The 16,001-nt window shown below is 38.2% G+C and overlaps 1 pseudogene; it reads left to right on the forward strand.

Annotated features, from left to right (window-relative positions):
- Nucleotides 1–1,317: 1,317 nt before the first annotated feature.
- Nucleotides 1,318–1,609, forward strand: LOC114235675 (HIG1 domain family member 1C-like; annotated as a pseudogene).
- Nucleotides 1,610–16,001: the final 14,392 nt, after the last annotated feature.

The following is a 16,001-nucleotide window of genomic DNA, read 5'->3' on the forward strand; positions in this document are numbered from 1 at the left end:
GAGAACAAGGTCAGCTCATTTGGGAGGCTGATATCCATGAGTCAGTTTCCTGTGGTATCAAGAGTATCTACCGTGTCTGGTACAGTTCTTACTGAAGCTCTTTTGACATTGCTTCTAGAGGCCTTTGTTTTAAAGAGAAAGAAGATGTTGATAACAAGACCGAAAAGTCTGGTTTATTTTGTGTCATAGTAAACAACCTCACAATGAAGGAGAATGAAATTCTCTTTTGAGGTATAATACAAATTCATTTAATAAAACTTTTATCAGTGAATACCATAAAAGAACAAGCATATTAAGGACAATAAGAGAATTCTAATATATCTCTAGGGCCTTTAATTTACCCCATAAAGTATATATTATTACTGTCACCGGTTGATAAGGTTATTTTAAAAAAATTAATTGGTGGACAGTTATTATACCAGTCTTTGTACATGACCATAAATATGCCCCAATCCAACCTGAAAAGTACATAATTGTTGCAATGTAGCCACAGTAATTATAAATAATTATTGTGTTTAATTAATCTAGGACTATTTTTACTTGTTAGGTGTTCTTATATTGTGTGCTTGAAAAGCAGAACGGTTCCCACTGGGAGTGTTGAGCTAATTAAGAATCTGGAGAATGCAAAATACCACCTTTATTTCTTATTTCTTCTTGTATATGGCTAGAAAGCAGATCTTTGGGGTTGCCCAGTGGTCATCTAGGAAACGTAGAGATATTGTATTCATAAAAAAAATCTTAATAGTTTGCTCTTTTCAGTTGGAGGGTTAAATTTTGGAAAATTAGTATCAAAAAGAGTGTCAACAATAGAGGTTGCAGGGTCAAGAGCCCTGCCATCAGGTAACCCCAGGTGGGCTCCCAACTTAGTTCAGCATCCCAGCTGCAATGGTGCCACTCTGGGAAAGCACATCTCCTAAAAGGACAAGAATTTTTGCTAGCCCCCTACAACTCCACCCCAGCCTATTACACCCCTGCGCCCGCTTTCCCCTTGAATCTCTGTCCAGGGATCAGGTACTGGGGCTTAAGTTGGGAGCTCTCCTGTGAAGGGCAGAATTAAGTAAATGCATCTTCTTCTGAAGCCTTAAGTTTGATTGTGGCCCAGGTGCCACTACCTGTGATTTTCCAGCAGAGGTTGTGGAGACCTTGACCAATAGCTACCGACCACTCCCCCAAGGGGTTTGTGAGACTGGGCTTTCCCATTGTCAATTAGTGGGAAAGTTCATGTAAATGTGTCCCTGCCTTAGACTGTACTGATATATGGGGCTTCTGTCTGTCAGAAGACAGACAGCAGGTGATGGGACACTTCAAAGAGAAAAAATGTCTTCAGATAACAGTTGATGTGCAAATGATGGGGAAAGCCAATTATCCTAACTAATCAGGAAATCGAGAGCTTCCCCTTTGTCCCCTGAGGGTTACCAGCTTTGTAACTATAGTGTCCAATGATCTTTACAAGTTAAAGTACAGAAGAGGTCAGAAAATGTTCATTCATTTTATTCACATGAGACTTGTTACCCAAGGATTACTCATAGAAACTGTGATTCTAGGTTTTCTCTATTCTGCAGGTAAAAATGACATTAGACCTCGATTCTTCAATGTGACTAAGAAATGAAGCTATTTTCTGGGAGCAGGAAGACAAGACAGTTCTGAACACAATTTTTTATGAAGAATGAATTTTCAATATGTAACAACTTACACTGCATAAGTTATCAGAATTCTCATAGCCTTGGTATATTAAATCTCAAAGTTTTTAAGAAGTTAATTTCCAAATCAACAATCATAAATAGTCAACTTAAAGATATCCTTTGTTGGTGTCTTTCAGAATTTAGGACATAATTTTCTGACTTGTAAATTTTTTACTTTCTAGTTAATGGCAGAAAATAATCTGTATTATGCCAAACCAATCTGAACATTAGACGTTAGTTACATAATGGATGCAGAAAATTTTTCTATATCTATGTTAAATGCATCACACCATTCATCAGCTTAATGTTCTCCAAATAGGGCAAAGTAATTAAGGCTTTCTTAACTCCTTTTTTTTTTTTTTTCAAACATCTTTATTGAAGTATAATTGCCTTACAATAGTGTGTTAGCATCTGCTTTATAACAAAGTGAATCAGTTATACATATACAATATGTTCCCATTTCTCTTCCCTCTTGCATCTCCCTCCCTCCCACCCTCCCCATCCCACCCCTCTAGGTGGTCACAAAGCACCGAGCTGATCTCCCTGTGCTATGCGGCTGCTTCCCACTAGCTATCTATTTTACATTTGGTAGTGTATATATGTCGATGACACTCTCTTACCCTGTCACATCTCACCCCACCCCCTCCCCATATCCTCAAGTCCATTCTCTAGTAGGTCTGTGTCTTTATTCCCGTCTTGCCACTAGGTTCTTCATGGCCTTTTTTTTTTTTTTTTTCCCTTAGATTCCATATATATGTGTTAGCATACTGTATTTGTTTTTCTCTTTCTGACTTACTTCACTCTGTATGACAGACTCTAACTCCATCCACCTCATTACAAATACCTCCATTTCATTTCTTTTTATGGCTGAGTAATATTCCATTGTATATATGTGCCACATCTTCTTTATCCATTCATCTGTCGATGGACATTTAGGTTGCTTCCATGTCCTGGCTATTGTAAATAGAGCTGCAATGAACATTTTGGTACATGACTCTTTTTGACCTATGGTTTTCTCAGGGTATATGCCCAGTAGTGGGATTGCTGGGTCGTATGGTAGTTCTATTTGTAGTTTTTTAAGGAACCTCCATACTGTTCTCCATAGTGGCTGTATCAATTTACATTCCCACCAACAGTGCAAGAGTGTTCCCTTTCCTCCACACCCTCTCCAGCATTTATTGTTTCTAGATTTTTTGATGATGGCCATTCTGACCGGTGTGAGATGATATCTCATTGTAGTTTTGATTTGCATTTCTCTAATGATTAATGATGTTGAGCATTCTTTCATGTGTCTGTAGGCCATCTGTATATCTTCTTTGGAGAAATGTCTATTTAGATCTTCTGCCCATTTTTGGATTGGGTTGTTCGTTTTTTTGTTATTGAGCTGCATGAGCTGCTTGTAAATCTTGGAGATTAATCCTTTGTCAGTTGCTTCATTTGCAAATATTTTCTCCCATTCTGCGGGTTGTCTTTTGGTCTTGTTTATGGTTTCCTTTGCTGTGCAAAAGCTTTTCAGTTTCATTAGGTCCCATTTGTTTATTTGTGTTCTTATTTCCATTTCTCTGGGAGCTGGGTCAAAAAGAATCTTGCTGTGATGTATGTCATAGAGTGTTCTGCCTATGTTTTCCTCTAAGAGTTTGATAGTGTCTGCCCTTACACTTAGGTCTTTAATCCATTTTGAGTTTATTTTTGTGCATGGTGTCAGGGAGTGTTCTAATTTCATACTTTTACATGTTCCTGTCCAATTTTCCCAGCACCACTTATTGAAGAGGCTGTCTTTTCTCCACTGTATATGCTTGCCTCCTTTATCAAAGATAAGTTGACCATATGTGTGTGGGTTTATCTCTGGGCTTTCTATCCTGTTCCATTGATCTATATTTCTGTTTTTGTGCCAATACCAAACTGTCTTGATTACTGAAGCTTTGTAATATAGTCTGAAGTCAGGGAGCCTGATTCCCCCAGCTCCATTTTTCGTTCTCAAGATTGCTTTGGCTATTCGGGGTCTTTTGTGTTTCCATACAAATTGTGAAATTTTTTGTTCTAGTTCTGTGAAAAATGCCAGTGGTAGTTTGATAGGGATTGCATTGAATCTGTAGATTGCTTTGGGTAGTAGAGACATTTTCACAATGTTGATTCTTCCAATCCAGGAACATGGTATATCTCTCCATCTATTTGTATCATCTTTAATTTCTTTCATCAGTGTCTTATAATTTTCTGCATACAGGTCTTTTGTCTCCTTAGGTAGGTTTATTCCTAGATATTTTATTCTTTTTGTTGCAATGGTAAATGGGAGTGTTTTCTTAATTTCACTTTCAGATTTTTCGTCATTAGTGTATAGAAATGCAAGAGATTTCTGTGCATTAATTTTGTATCCTGCTACTTTACCAAATTCATTGATTAGCTCTAGGAGTTTTCTGGTAGCATCTTTAGGATTCTCTATGTATAGTATCATGTCATCTGCAAATAGTGACAGCTTTACTTCTTCTTTTCCGATTTGGATTCCTTTTATTTCTTTGTCTTCTCTGATTGCTGTGGCTAGGACTTCCAGAACTATGTTGAATAATAGTGGTGAGAGTGGGCAACCTTGTCTTGTTCCTGATCTTAGTGGAAATGGTTTCAGTTGTTCACCATTGAGGACAATGTTGGCTGTGGGTTTGTCATATATGGCCTTTATTATGTTGAGGTAAGTTCCCTCTATGCCTACTTTCTGCAGGGCTTTTATCATAAATGGGTGTTGAATTTTGTCAAAAGCTTTCTCTGCATCTATTGAGATGATCATATGGTTTTTCTCCTTCAATTTGTTAATATGGTGTATCACATTGATTGATTTGCGTATATTGAAGAATCCTTGCATTCCTGGGATAAACCCCACTTGATCATGGTGTATGATCCTTTTAATGTGCTGTTGGATTCTGTTTGCTAGTATTTTGTTGAGGATTTTTGCATCTATGTTCATCAGTGATATTGGCCTGTAGTTTTCTTTCTTTGTGACATCTTTGTCTGGTTTTGGTATCAGGGTGATGGTGGCCTCGTAGAATGAGTTTGGGAGTGTTCCTCCCTCTGCAATATTTTGGAAGAGTTTGAGAAGGATAGGTGTTAGCTCTTCTCTAAATGTTTGATAGAATTCGCCTGTGAAGCCATCTGGTCCTGGGCTTTTGTTTGTTGGAAGGTTTTTAATCACAGTTTCAATTTCAGTGCTTGTGATTGGTCTGTTCATATTTTCTATTTCTTCCTGGTTCAGTCTCGGCAGTTTGTGCATTTCTAAGAATCTGTCCATTTCTTCCAGGTTGTCCATTTTATTGGCATAGAGTTGCTTGTAGTAATCTCTCATGATCTTTTGTATTTCTGCAGTGTCAGTGGTTACTTCTCCTTTTTCATTTCTAATTCTATTGATCTGAGTCTTCTCCCTTTTTCTCTTGATGAGTCTGGCTAATGGTTTATCAATTTTGTTTATCTTCTCAAAGAACCAGCTTTTAGTTTCATTGATTTTTGCTATTGTTTCCTTCATTTCTTTTTCATTTATTTCTGACCTGATCTTTATAATTTCTTTCCTTCTGCTGGCTTTGGGGTTTTTTTGTTCTTCTTTCTCTAATTGCTTTAGGTGCAAGGTTAGGTTGTTTATTCGAGATGTTTCCTGTTTCTTGAGGTAGGCTTGTATTGCTATAAACTTCCCTCTTAGCACTGCTTTTGCTGTGTCCCATAGGTTTTGGGTCGTCGTGTCTCCATTGTCATTTGTTTCTAGGTATTTTTTGATTTCCCCTTTGATTTCTTCAGTGATCACTTCGTTATTAAGTAATGTATTGTATAGCCTCCATGTGTTTGTATTTTTTACAGATCTTTTCCTGTAATTGATATCTAGTCTCATAGCGTTGTGGTCGGAAAAGATACTTGATACGATTTCAATTTTCTTAAATTTACCAAGGCTTGATTTGTGACCCAAGATATGATCTATCCTGGAGAATGTTCCATGAGCACTTGAGAAAAATGTGTATTCTGTTGTTTTTGGGTGGAATGTCCTATAAATATCAATTAAGTCCATATTGTTTAATGTATCATTTAAAGCTTGTGTTTCCTTATTTATTTTCATTTTGGATGATCTGTCCATTGGTGAAAGTGGGGTGTTAAAGTCCCCTACTATGATTGTGTTGCTGTCAATTTCCCCTTTCATGGCTGTTAGTATTTGCCTTATGTATTGAGGTGCTCCTATGTTGGGTGCATAAATATTTACAATTGTTATACCTTCCTCTTGGATCGATCCCTTGATCATTATATAGTGTCCTTCTTTGTCTCTTGTAATAGTCTTTATTTTAAAGTCTATTTTGTCTGATATGAGAATTGCTACTCCAGCTTTCTTTTGATTTCCATTTGCATGGAATATCTTTTTCCATCCCCTCACTTTCAGTCTGTATGTGTCCCTAGGTCTGAAGTGGGTCTCTTGTAGACAGCATATGTATGGGTCTTGTTTTTGTATCCATTCAGCCAGCCTGTGTCTTTTGGTGGGAGCATTTAATCCATTTACATTCAAGGTAATTTTCGATATGTATGTTCCTATTCCCATTTTCTTAAATGTATTGGGTTTGTTATTGTAGGTGTTTTCCTTCTCTTGTGTTTCTTGCCTAGAGAATTTCCTTTAGCATTTGTTGTAAAGCTGGTTTGGTGGTGCTGAACTCTCTCAGCTTTTGCTTGTCTGTAAAGGTTTTAATTTCTCCATCGAATCTGAATGAGATCCTTGCTGGGTAGAGTAATCTTGGTTGTAGGTTTTTCTCCTTCATGACTTTTAAGTATATCCTGCCACTCCCTTCTGGCTTGCAGAGTTTCTGCTGAGAGATCAGATGTTAACCTTATGGGGATTCCCTTGTGTGTTATTTGTTTTTTTTCCCTTGCTGCCTTTAATATGTTTTCCTTGTATTTAATTTTTGACAGTTTGATTAATATGTGTCTTGGCGTGTTCCTCCTTGGGTTTATCCTGTATGGGACTCTCTGTGCTTCCAGGACTTGATTAACTATTTCCTTTCCCATATTAGGGAAGTTTTCAACGATAATCTCTTCAAAAATTTTCTCAGTCCCTTTCTTTTTCTCTTCTTCTTCTGGTACCCCTATAATTCGAATGTTGGCACGTTTAATGTTGTCCCAGAGGTCCCTGAGACTGTCTTCAGTTCTTTTCATTCTTTTTTCTTTATCCTGCTCTGTAGTAGTTATTTCCACCATTTTATCTTCCAGGTCACTTATCCTTTCTTCTGCCTCAGTTATTCTACTATTGATCCCATCTAGAGTATTTTTAATTTCATTTATTGTGTTTTTCATCATTGCTTGGTTCCTCTTTAGTTCTTCTACATCCTTGTTAAATGTTTCTTGCATTTTGTCTATTCTATTTCCAAGATTTTGGATCATCCTTACTATCATTATTCTGAATTCTTTTTCAGGTAGACTACCTATTTCCTCTTCATTTGTTAAGTCCAGTGTGTTTTGAGCCTGCTCCTTCATCTGCTGTGTGTTTTTCTGTCGTCTCATTTTGCCTATCTTACTGTGTTTGGGGTCTCCTTTTCACAGGCTGCAGGTTCGTAGTTCCCGTTGTTTTTGGTATCTGTCCCCAGCGGCTAAGGTTGGTTCAGTGGGTTGTGTAGGCTTCCTGGTGGAGGGAACTAGTGCCTGAGTTCTGGTGGATGAGGCTAGATCTTGTCTTTCTGGTGGGCACGTCCACGTCTGGTGGTGTATTTTGGGGTGTCTGTGGCCTTATTATGATTTTAGGCAGCCTCTCTGCCAATGGATGGGGTTGTGTTCCTGTCTAGCTAGTTGTTTGGCATAGGATGTCCAGCACTGTAGCTTGCTGGTCGTCGAGTGAAGCTGGGTCTTGATGTTGAGATGGAGATCTCTGGGAGATTTTTGCCGTTTGGTATTACGTGGAGCTGGGAGGTCTCTTGTGGACCAGTGTTCTGAAGTTGGCTCTCCCACCTCAGAGGCACGGCCCTGATGCCTGGCTGGAGCACCAAGAGCCTTTCGTCCACACGGCTCAGAGTAAAAGGGAGAAAAAATAGAAGGAAAGAAAGAAAGAGGCTATAATATAGTGAAGTAAAATAAAGCTATTGTAAAGCAAAGCTATACAGACAAAATCTCACCCAGAAGCATATACATATACACTCACAAAAAAAAGGAAAAGGGGAAAAATTAATATCTCCTGCTCCCGAAGTCCCCCTCCTGAATTTGGGCTGATTCGTTGTCTATTCAGGTGTTCAGCAGATGCAGGCACATCAAGTTGTTTGTGGAGATTTAATCCGCTGCTTCTGAGGCTGCTGGGAGAGAGTTCCCCTTCTCTTCCCTGTTCGCACAGCTCCTGGGGTTCAGCTTTGGATTTGGACCCGCTTCTGCGTGTAGGTCGCCTGAGGGCGTCTGTTCCCCGCCCAGACAGGACGGGGTTAAAGGAGCAGCTGCTTCGGGGGCTCTGGCTCACCCAGGCTGCGGGGAGGGAGCGGTACGGAGGAGGCGGGGCGAGCCTGCGGCGGCCGAGGCCGGCGTGACGTTGCACCAGCCTGAGGCGCGCAGTGCGTTCTCCCGGGGATGTTGTCCCCGGATCCCGGGACCCTGGCAGTGGCGGGCTGCACAGGCTCCCGGGAGGGGAGGTGTGGAGAGTGACCTGTGCTCACACACAGGCTTTTTGGAGGCGGCAGCAGCAGCCCCAGCGTCTCACGCCCGTCTCTGGGGTCCGCGCTGATCGCCGTGGCTTGCGCCCTTCTCTGGAGTTCGTTTAGGCGGCGCTCTGAATCCCCTCTCCTTGCGCGCAGCGAAACAAAGAGGCAAGAAAAAGTCTCTTGCCTCTTCGGCAGCTGCAGACCTTTTCCCGGTCTCCCTCCCGGCTAGCTGTGGTGCGCCAACCCCTTCAGGCTGTGTTCACGCCGCCAGCCCCAGTCCTCTCCCTGCGATCCGACCGCAGCACGAGCCTCAGCTCCCAGCCCTGCCCGCCCCGGAGGGGGAGCAGACAAGCCTCTCGGGCTGGTGAGCGCCGCTCGGCGCCGAGCCTCTGTGCGGGAGTCTCTCCGATTTTCCCTCTGCGCCCCTGTTGCTGTGGGATCCGCGCTGATAGCCGCGGCTCGCGCCCTTCTCTGGAGTTCGTTTAGGCGGCGCTCTGAATCCCCTCTCCTTGCCCACCGCGAAACAAAGAGGCAAGAAAAAGTCTCTTGCCTCTTCGGCAGCTGCAGACTTTTTCCCGGACTTCTTCCGGGCTAGCTGTGGTGCGCTAACCCCTTCAGGCTGTGTTCACACCGCCAGCCCCAGTCCTCTCCCTGCGATCCTACCGCAGCCCGAGCCTCAGCTCCCAGCCCCGCCCGCCCCGGCGGCTAAGCAGACAAGCCTCTCGGGCTGGTGAGTGCTGCTCGGCGCCGAGCCTCTGTGCGGGAACCTCTCCGCTTTGCCCTCCGCACCTCTGTGGCTGCGCTCTCCTCAGTGGCTCTGAAGCTTCCCCCCTCCGCCCCCCGCAGTCTCCGCCCGCGAAGGGGCTCCTAGTGCGTGGAAACCTTTCCTCCTTCACGGCTCCCTCCCACTGGTGCAGGTGCCGTCCCTATTCTTTTGTCCCTGTTATTTCTTTTTTCTTTTGCCCTACCCAAGTACGGGGGGAGTTTCTTGCCTTTTTGGAGGTCGGACGTTTTCTGCCAGCGTTCAGTGGGTGTTCTGTAGGAGCAGTTCCACGTGTAGGTGTATTTCTACTGTATCTGTGGGAAGGAATGTGATCTCCGCGTCTTACTCTTCCGCCATCTTCTCTATCATCCTTAACTCCTTTTTATAATGACCAAAATGACATCAGAGGAGAATGGTCGTGTTGTTATTTAAAGTTGATTCACCACTCTTCACTTCACTCTTATATGGAAACATGACTGTTTTACCACAAAAATTACTATATCAGAGGATATAAATATGAGCGTAAGTTTTAGGCACCTAAGGACAATGAATAATAAAAGGCATAAAAAAGCACAGCAATAAGAAACACTGATCATTAGAAACAGTGAGACAAAATGGTTATTAAAAATGAGATTTTGTTAAAGAGTATTCAAATACATAACAGAAGCAAAAACATTGAGTGTCTTGACTAAGTGAAGAACCTTTGCTATCTGGAAGACAGTAACTTTACTATTTTTATTAAGAGCATGCTAGTATACAAACATTGATTTATCATTTTATGAAAAAGAAAACCCAAATATTATTACTTTTCTTAGATCATCTATATAAGATTTTGCAATAAGAGATTCAAAAGCCCTTTTACATTTTATATGTAAACTCATTAAATTAAAACAAATTAGTCAAAAAATTGTAAACATTGTATTGCTCATTTAAACTCATTATATGCAAGTATCATGAACTATAAAGTGAATAAAGTTTACTTTCCACAGATATTCTACAATTGTTATACACCCTCAGATTTGTATTTTAAAGTCTAATTTGGTATTATGGCAAACCATAACAATGTTACTATTTTTTAAAAAGTTACTCCCTTTTTGCCTTGATAAACAAAAACACATTATCTTGCATGTGCTTTGCCTACATTCACACTGACTTGATTTCTTAAAATAGAAAAAATAAACAGGTGCACCAATAGGAGTTAAAGATATTTGTACATACTGTTAATTCTTTTATCTGATAGTCATTCTATAACATATAAAAATAAGGGACATGGATATATTAAAAATTTTGCTTGAGTATCCAGAGATTATTTGTCAATTATCTCAATGCAATATTAATCCAAGTTCTTAAAGTTAAGTAGTATATTAAAATTCAATTTATGCCGATACATTACAGAGAAACAAAAATGTATGTTAAAATTTTGTTGGGTATGAAATTTGAAAAGTTTTTCCCAGAGTGTGTAATTTTGCCTAAACAATGTAATGATTTGCAGCCCTACCTCAAGTTCCAGGAATAAAACTTTTTAAAAGACAGTAATTATTCAATTTAGTTGAACCATAAAACCAACATGGGACATTTAGAGACTTCTGATTAATTAGGGTATGTTATAAATTAGAAAAAAATGCTAACATTAATTCTAACATTGTGGTAAAACAGGAAGAAACCATATGATTTATTTAGACCAAAACTATCAAGCCATATGCATTTATTCAAGAATTTCCCGTGATTAGAAATATTAGTAAGCTTCATTTTAATTCAATAGCAAAACCCTTCAAATTTTGTTTTAAAGTACCAAAGTCCTTAACATTATTTGATTCCTTTTACCCACCTGCCTTCCTTTGCTTCTTCTCATCTCACGTAGCAGTGAAGTCCATTAATTCAACTCAAAACTAAACCTCTGTATTTTTTCCTCTGAGCTGTACACAGGTCCACAAGTTAGTTTATATAGATATGCCAATGAAAACAGGAGCTTCATTAAATTTAAGAGATTGTTTACCCTAATTTAGTAATTTTCTCCAGAGATAGTAAAATATATAAGAATTTATCCAAAAGATATTTATATCACACAACAGAAGGTCATTATCAGATTCTGGGCCAGTGATGATTTTCTCCCTATTTTATTGTGTACCTTTATGTGCTGTTTATTTATAGTCCTCATCCAGTCAGATTGTGGGTCAAGTTAGGGACATAATTGTTGAGATTTAGTAATACCTTATTGTTGGCATACCGAATATTCCTCACATCTTATTTTGACTCATTTTTGTATTTCTGTGAGATTTTCCTGTTTTCTTTTGAGAGAAAGGAGAAAGTTACACACTCGAAACGCTTTAGAGTTTTCAGAAGGGGATGTCACTTCAGACAAGTCAAAAGCAACAATTCCCACTACAAAACGTACTCAGGCTCACCAAAAGCTTGGTTTAGACAAACCAAGCAAAACCCTCTCAAAAGTTAGAACTCTCCATTTTACAAGTCATGCAAAACTGTCTTCATTAGTTACTGCTACAACAGTGATTCAACTTGAGTGTGCAGGAGAATCACTTGGAAGGAAGGCTTATTAAAATACAGATTCCTTGACACTCAGTTGGCAATAAGTGCTTTAGTACATAAAGCCCAAGAATTTGCATTTCTCACAAGTTCCCAGGTAATGCTGATAACACTGAACCAAGGACTACTTCGAGAACCACTGTCCTAGAATGTTCACAAATGACTGATTTTTGTGCCCAATTAATCTGCCAAAGATTTCGGAGAGAGAGAGAAAAAAATGAAAGAGTAGTAACACTTAAAAACAGACCACTTTAAAGGCTAATTAACCTTTTCTCATAGGAACAGGGAAAAACTTGAATTTCATTTCACACCCACAAAAAGCTTTACAATTTCATTCATATGTCAGAAAGAAGCAGAGAACACGAAAGTTCACTGACCCACATCTCAAAGTGTGACGTTCCATTCCAATGAGTGCAAGAATTTTGAGCTCATGTTGTGCAAAAAGAAAAACAACACAGAGGATGCTAGAAGGCATCAACATCTTCAATACAAATAGACCAGAAAAAAAAAAAGAGGTGTAAAAGACTATCTGCCAGATAGATGCCCTAACACTTTCACCTGACAGAAGAGTGGCTCCCTGACATTACACAAAATCAAAGAGCTGTGGTCTGACAACAAATTTCCAAGAGTCTTGGACACAGAGGCCCAAAATCAGAATGTCTGGGTTCTTCAGGCCTAAGTAATATCACACTTGTGTTATCTCCAGCCCAGTTCACAAGCTCTAGACCATGCCGGTCTCATTGCTGTTTTGTTCTGTTCTCTCTATTTGTGCTATTCAAGAATTCTAAAGATTTGGAATTTCTTCCTTTTCTCCTAGGAGGACATAAATACATTGATACAATAAAAATTGTTATTCCTTCTTCCTTGAAATTTTATTAAGAATTCCATAGTAAAAGAATCCATCACTCTCCAATTTTTTTTTCTTAGTTGTACAAAAACAAGGATGAACGGTCCTCATTCTTCATTGCCTCAACATAGGCTGACCCCATTTAGTGATACAGTGGAGGATAAATTGGAACCAATGTCCCCAAGACCATCAAAAATAAGCTGCACAAAATGATTCACCGTGCTGTTTTAAGAATTTCTGAGGAATTTATATGTAAATTTTTACGCTTTATAAAATCTGTAATAAACTTTATAAATGTAATTTGACTTTGCCACTTAAACTCATATAAACATATTGATTCTCTTACATGTCATACAGTATGAACACTTCCCCAGGTCAATAAAAAAAAAATCAAAACTGTTACCTTACATAACTGCATAATATTTACATATAGATATAAATAAAATGTATGTATGTGTGTATGTGTATATATATGAGTGTGAATATATATATACATATAACTTAATTCTACAAGTTATTTAATCATTCTCCTGATAATAGAGATCCACCATGGTCTCATATATTTTGCTACTGCAAACAAAGCAGCAATAAACGTCTAACTTTCTGGAATATGTATTCTTTCATACTGGTGCTTCAATTTCCATAGGCCCAAATCCCAAAGGTAGAACTTCAAGGTCAAATGGTATTTTGTCGTTAAGAAAAATAATTATTATTGGCAGATTACTTTACAAAAAGTTTCCAATTCACATTTCTACCAACAATGTATAATGTTGGTATCCCTGAATCCTCACCAGCTCTGAATTTTTAAAATATAATCGGATGGATGAAAAAAATAGTTTCTTCTTCAATTTGAAATTCCCTGTTCACTAATGAGATTAAATATCAACATTATTCCTTTAAAATGCAAATTCTGAAAATATGTATAACTATAATAAATGCCAAGAGTCCTGGTAAATTAAATATCAGAATTCCTAAATGAACAGAGCACTGGCTGTGGAGCTGGAAATTTCCTATATAAATCCTAGCTCTTCCACCTACTAGTTTTGTAAATGTGGGCAAGTTGCTTAACCTTTCTAAGTTTTAGTTCCCATAATATCTAAACTGGACTAAATCATCATACCTACTTCCTGGGGTGTTGTGTTCATGTTAAGGAGTAACATCTTGTTAAAGTGGTCAACACAATTCCTGGCACATAGAAAGAAAGCAACAATAAACATTGGCTGGTATTACAAGGATGTTTACCACCTTCTAATACACTCTCTAGGATCTTGAGTGAAACATGTGGATGCAGAGCAAGAGTAGAATGTCACCTTGGTGATCTCAGTGTATTCACATTTCAAAAATTTTTAAATATTTTGCTGGCAAAACAAAAGACACCTGCTGTCTTCATTGGTCACTGACCCTGTCTTTAAACTCTAGAGGCAAACAGTATAAAGTGAGAACTCAGCAACCCCCTCCAAAAAAAACCCCAAAATAAAGCAAAAGAAAGTGAAGCAAAACAAACAAACAAAAAAACACATAAATGCCAATCTTAATAGTGAGTTCATGGCATTCTTACTGGTGAGATGGTAGTGTTTTGAAGATTGAAATATCTTCATAAATGAATAGGTTTCCCCTGTGAAACCATATCATCAACTCATGCATCCACTCACTGTTCCTCTTTCCAGTATTTTACATCTTTGCTGTTTGTCTCTGTAAATTCACTCATTCTTACCAATCTTCTATTCTTATACTTTGAATTGTTTTATCAGCTTATAGTGACCTTTATCGAATGGTGGTTTGCATTTGTTTACCCTTGGCTAATTCAAAGCACTTGGTATGATTTCCTGTAAATCATGTTCCTCCATCTCACAACACTGCATTATTTTCAATTAATTTCCAATGAACTTTTAATTGTCCATGCTCTGTTAGAGCTAACAGAGTGAATCCCTGTTTAAGCTAATGGGTTCAACTTCTTCAACAAACAAATCTTTCATGAAAGCTGCTGACAAGCCAGAGATTAACTGAATCTAGTTTCATTACTTCTCACTTTCCTTGATCTTTCTCTTACTCTCTGAGAAATAGTCCTAACATCGTGGTGCTGATAAATAATATGATGAAAAGTAGAGAATACAGTCCAAGGAGCCAGAATATTTTTCTTAAATCTGGTATGATACTTCTTAAGCACCAACATTCAGCAACAAAAAATGTTAAATTCATATACTCTACAGCAATTTCACTGACAGGAATTTATCACATAGATAATCTTGCAAAGGTACATAAACCAAGATTGGTTATAAATGTTGTTGGTAGCAGAGGGTTTAAATGAAGTGTTCATACAATGCAATTGTTAAAAGTAAGACTATCTTGAAGATAAATTATTAAATAAAAACACAAAGCCTAGGTAATCATTTTCCAATGTATACGTATATCAAATCATCTTACTGTACATCTTAAACTTACATAATGTTGTCAATTCTCTCTCAGTAAAGCTGGGGAAAAAGCACAAAGCCTAGGTTCTGAGCATCTTTTTGTGTAATCCTGAAAGATAGTTATATTTTCTATAACTTATTTAAGATATATATTCTATACTGGGGGATATGTGTTAAAATCATTTTTAGAAAGGCAAGAAATTGTCAACAATTATCTTCAGGGAAAGTTCTAGATGTATGGTGGTGTAAGACTAGAGAAGAAGAATTTTATATTTTATTTTTACCTTAATTTAATTCTTGGATTTTCTTATCTGGTGCATGAATTTTATTTTTATGTCAGCATGAGTTATCAGGTACATGAAATTATGGCCGTTTTTCTGTTTTCTCCCATTTACTTTTGTGTATAAATAAAGAAAAATGTCTTTTTAAAATTTGATAATTTTTAAACCACGATTTTTAGGAAGGTACTCTGCTATCTTCCTAACTTTCCTTTCACAAAGTCTGTTTATGTTGTACGATAATTATTTTTTCAGGATGGAGGTCTTATAAGGTAGATACAAAAAGTGGCATATATCTCTTGGGTCAAACTAATTTCATGTTATGAGCAAAATTGTGTAATGTCATTTTTAAAGACCTTTCTCTGATCTATCAATCTACAAAGTTAAATAGCTGAAATCACTTCCCAAACAAATTCTTTTGCAGTCAGCAAAATGAAGCAATTACATGAATAAGTTTTTCCACTTGGCCTATTTTTCTGCCCATGGTTATTAATCAGTCTCACTGACTACATTTTCCGTTTTACATCCACTTTCAGGCACTGCTCCAGGTGGCCAAACATTTCACATTATGTAAATAAAATAAAACAGAACGTTTGCCCATTTAACAAATGGATGTACTTCATATCTAACACTTCCAGCCTCTTTCAAAGCACTCAAAAAAACACAATATTGTTTCTATAAAAGGACACTCAATATTTTCATTCTATTTGGCCAACTGGAATTTAAGCGAAATTTTACTCCAGCCAATCTTAACCAAATAACTGAATTAATTTAAATTGACACCCTATTATCTACTACCTTTTCGAGACCATTGGCTTGATTGTTTTATTGCTTGCCTTGTCTCCTCTGA

Source organism: Balaenoptera acutorostrata, chromosome 2 (genome assembly GCF_949987535.1).
Source record: "Balaenoptera acutorostrata chromosome 2, mBalAcu1.1, whole genome shotgun sequence".
NCBI classification, from domain to species: domain Eukaryota; kingdom Metazoa; phylum Chordata; class Mammalia; order Artiodactyla; family Balaenopteridae; genus Balaenoptera; species Balaenoptera acutorostrata.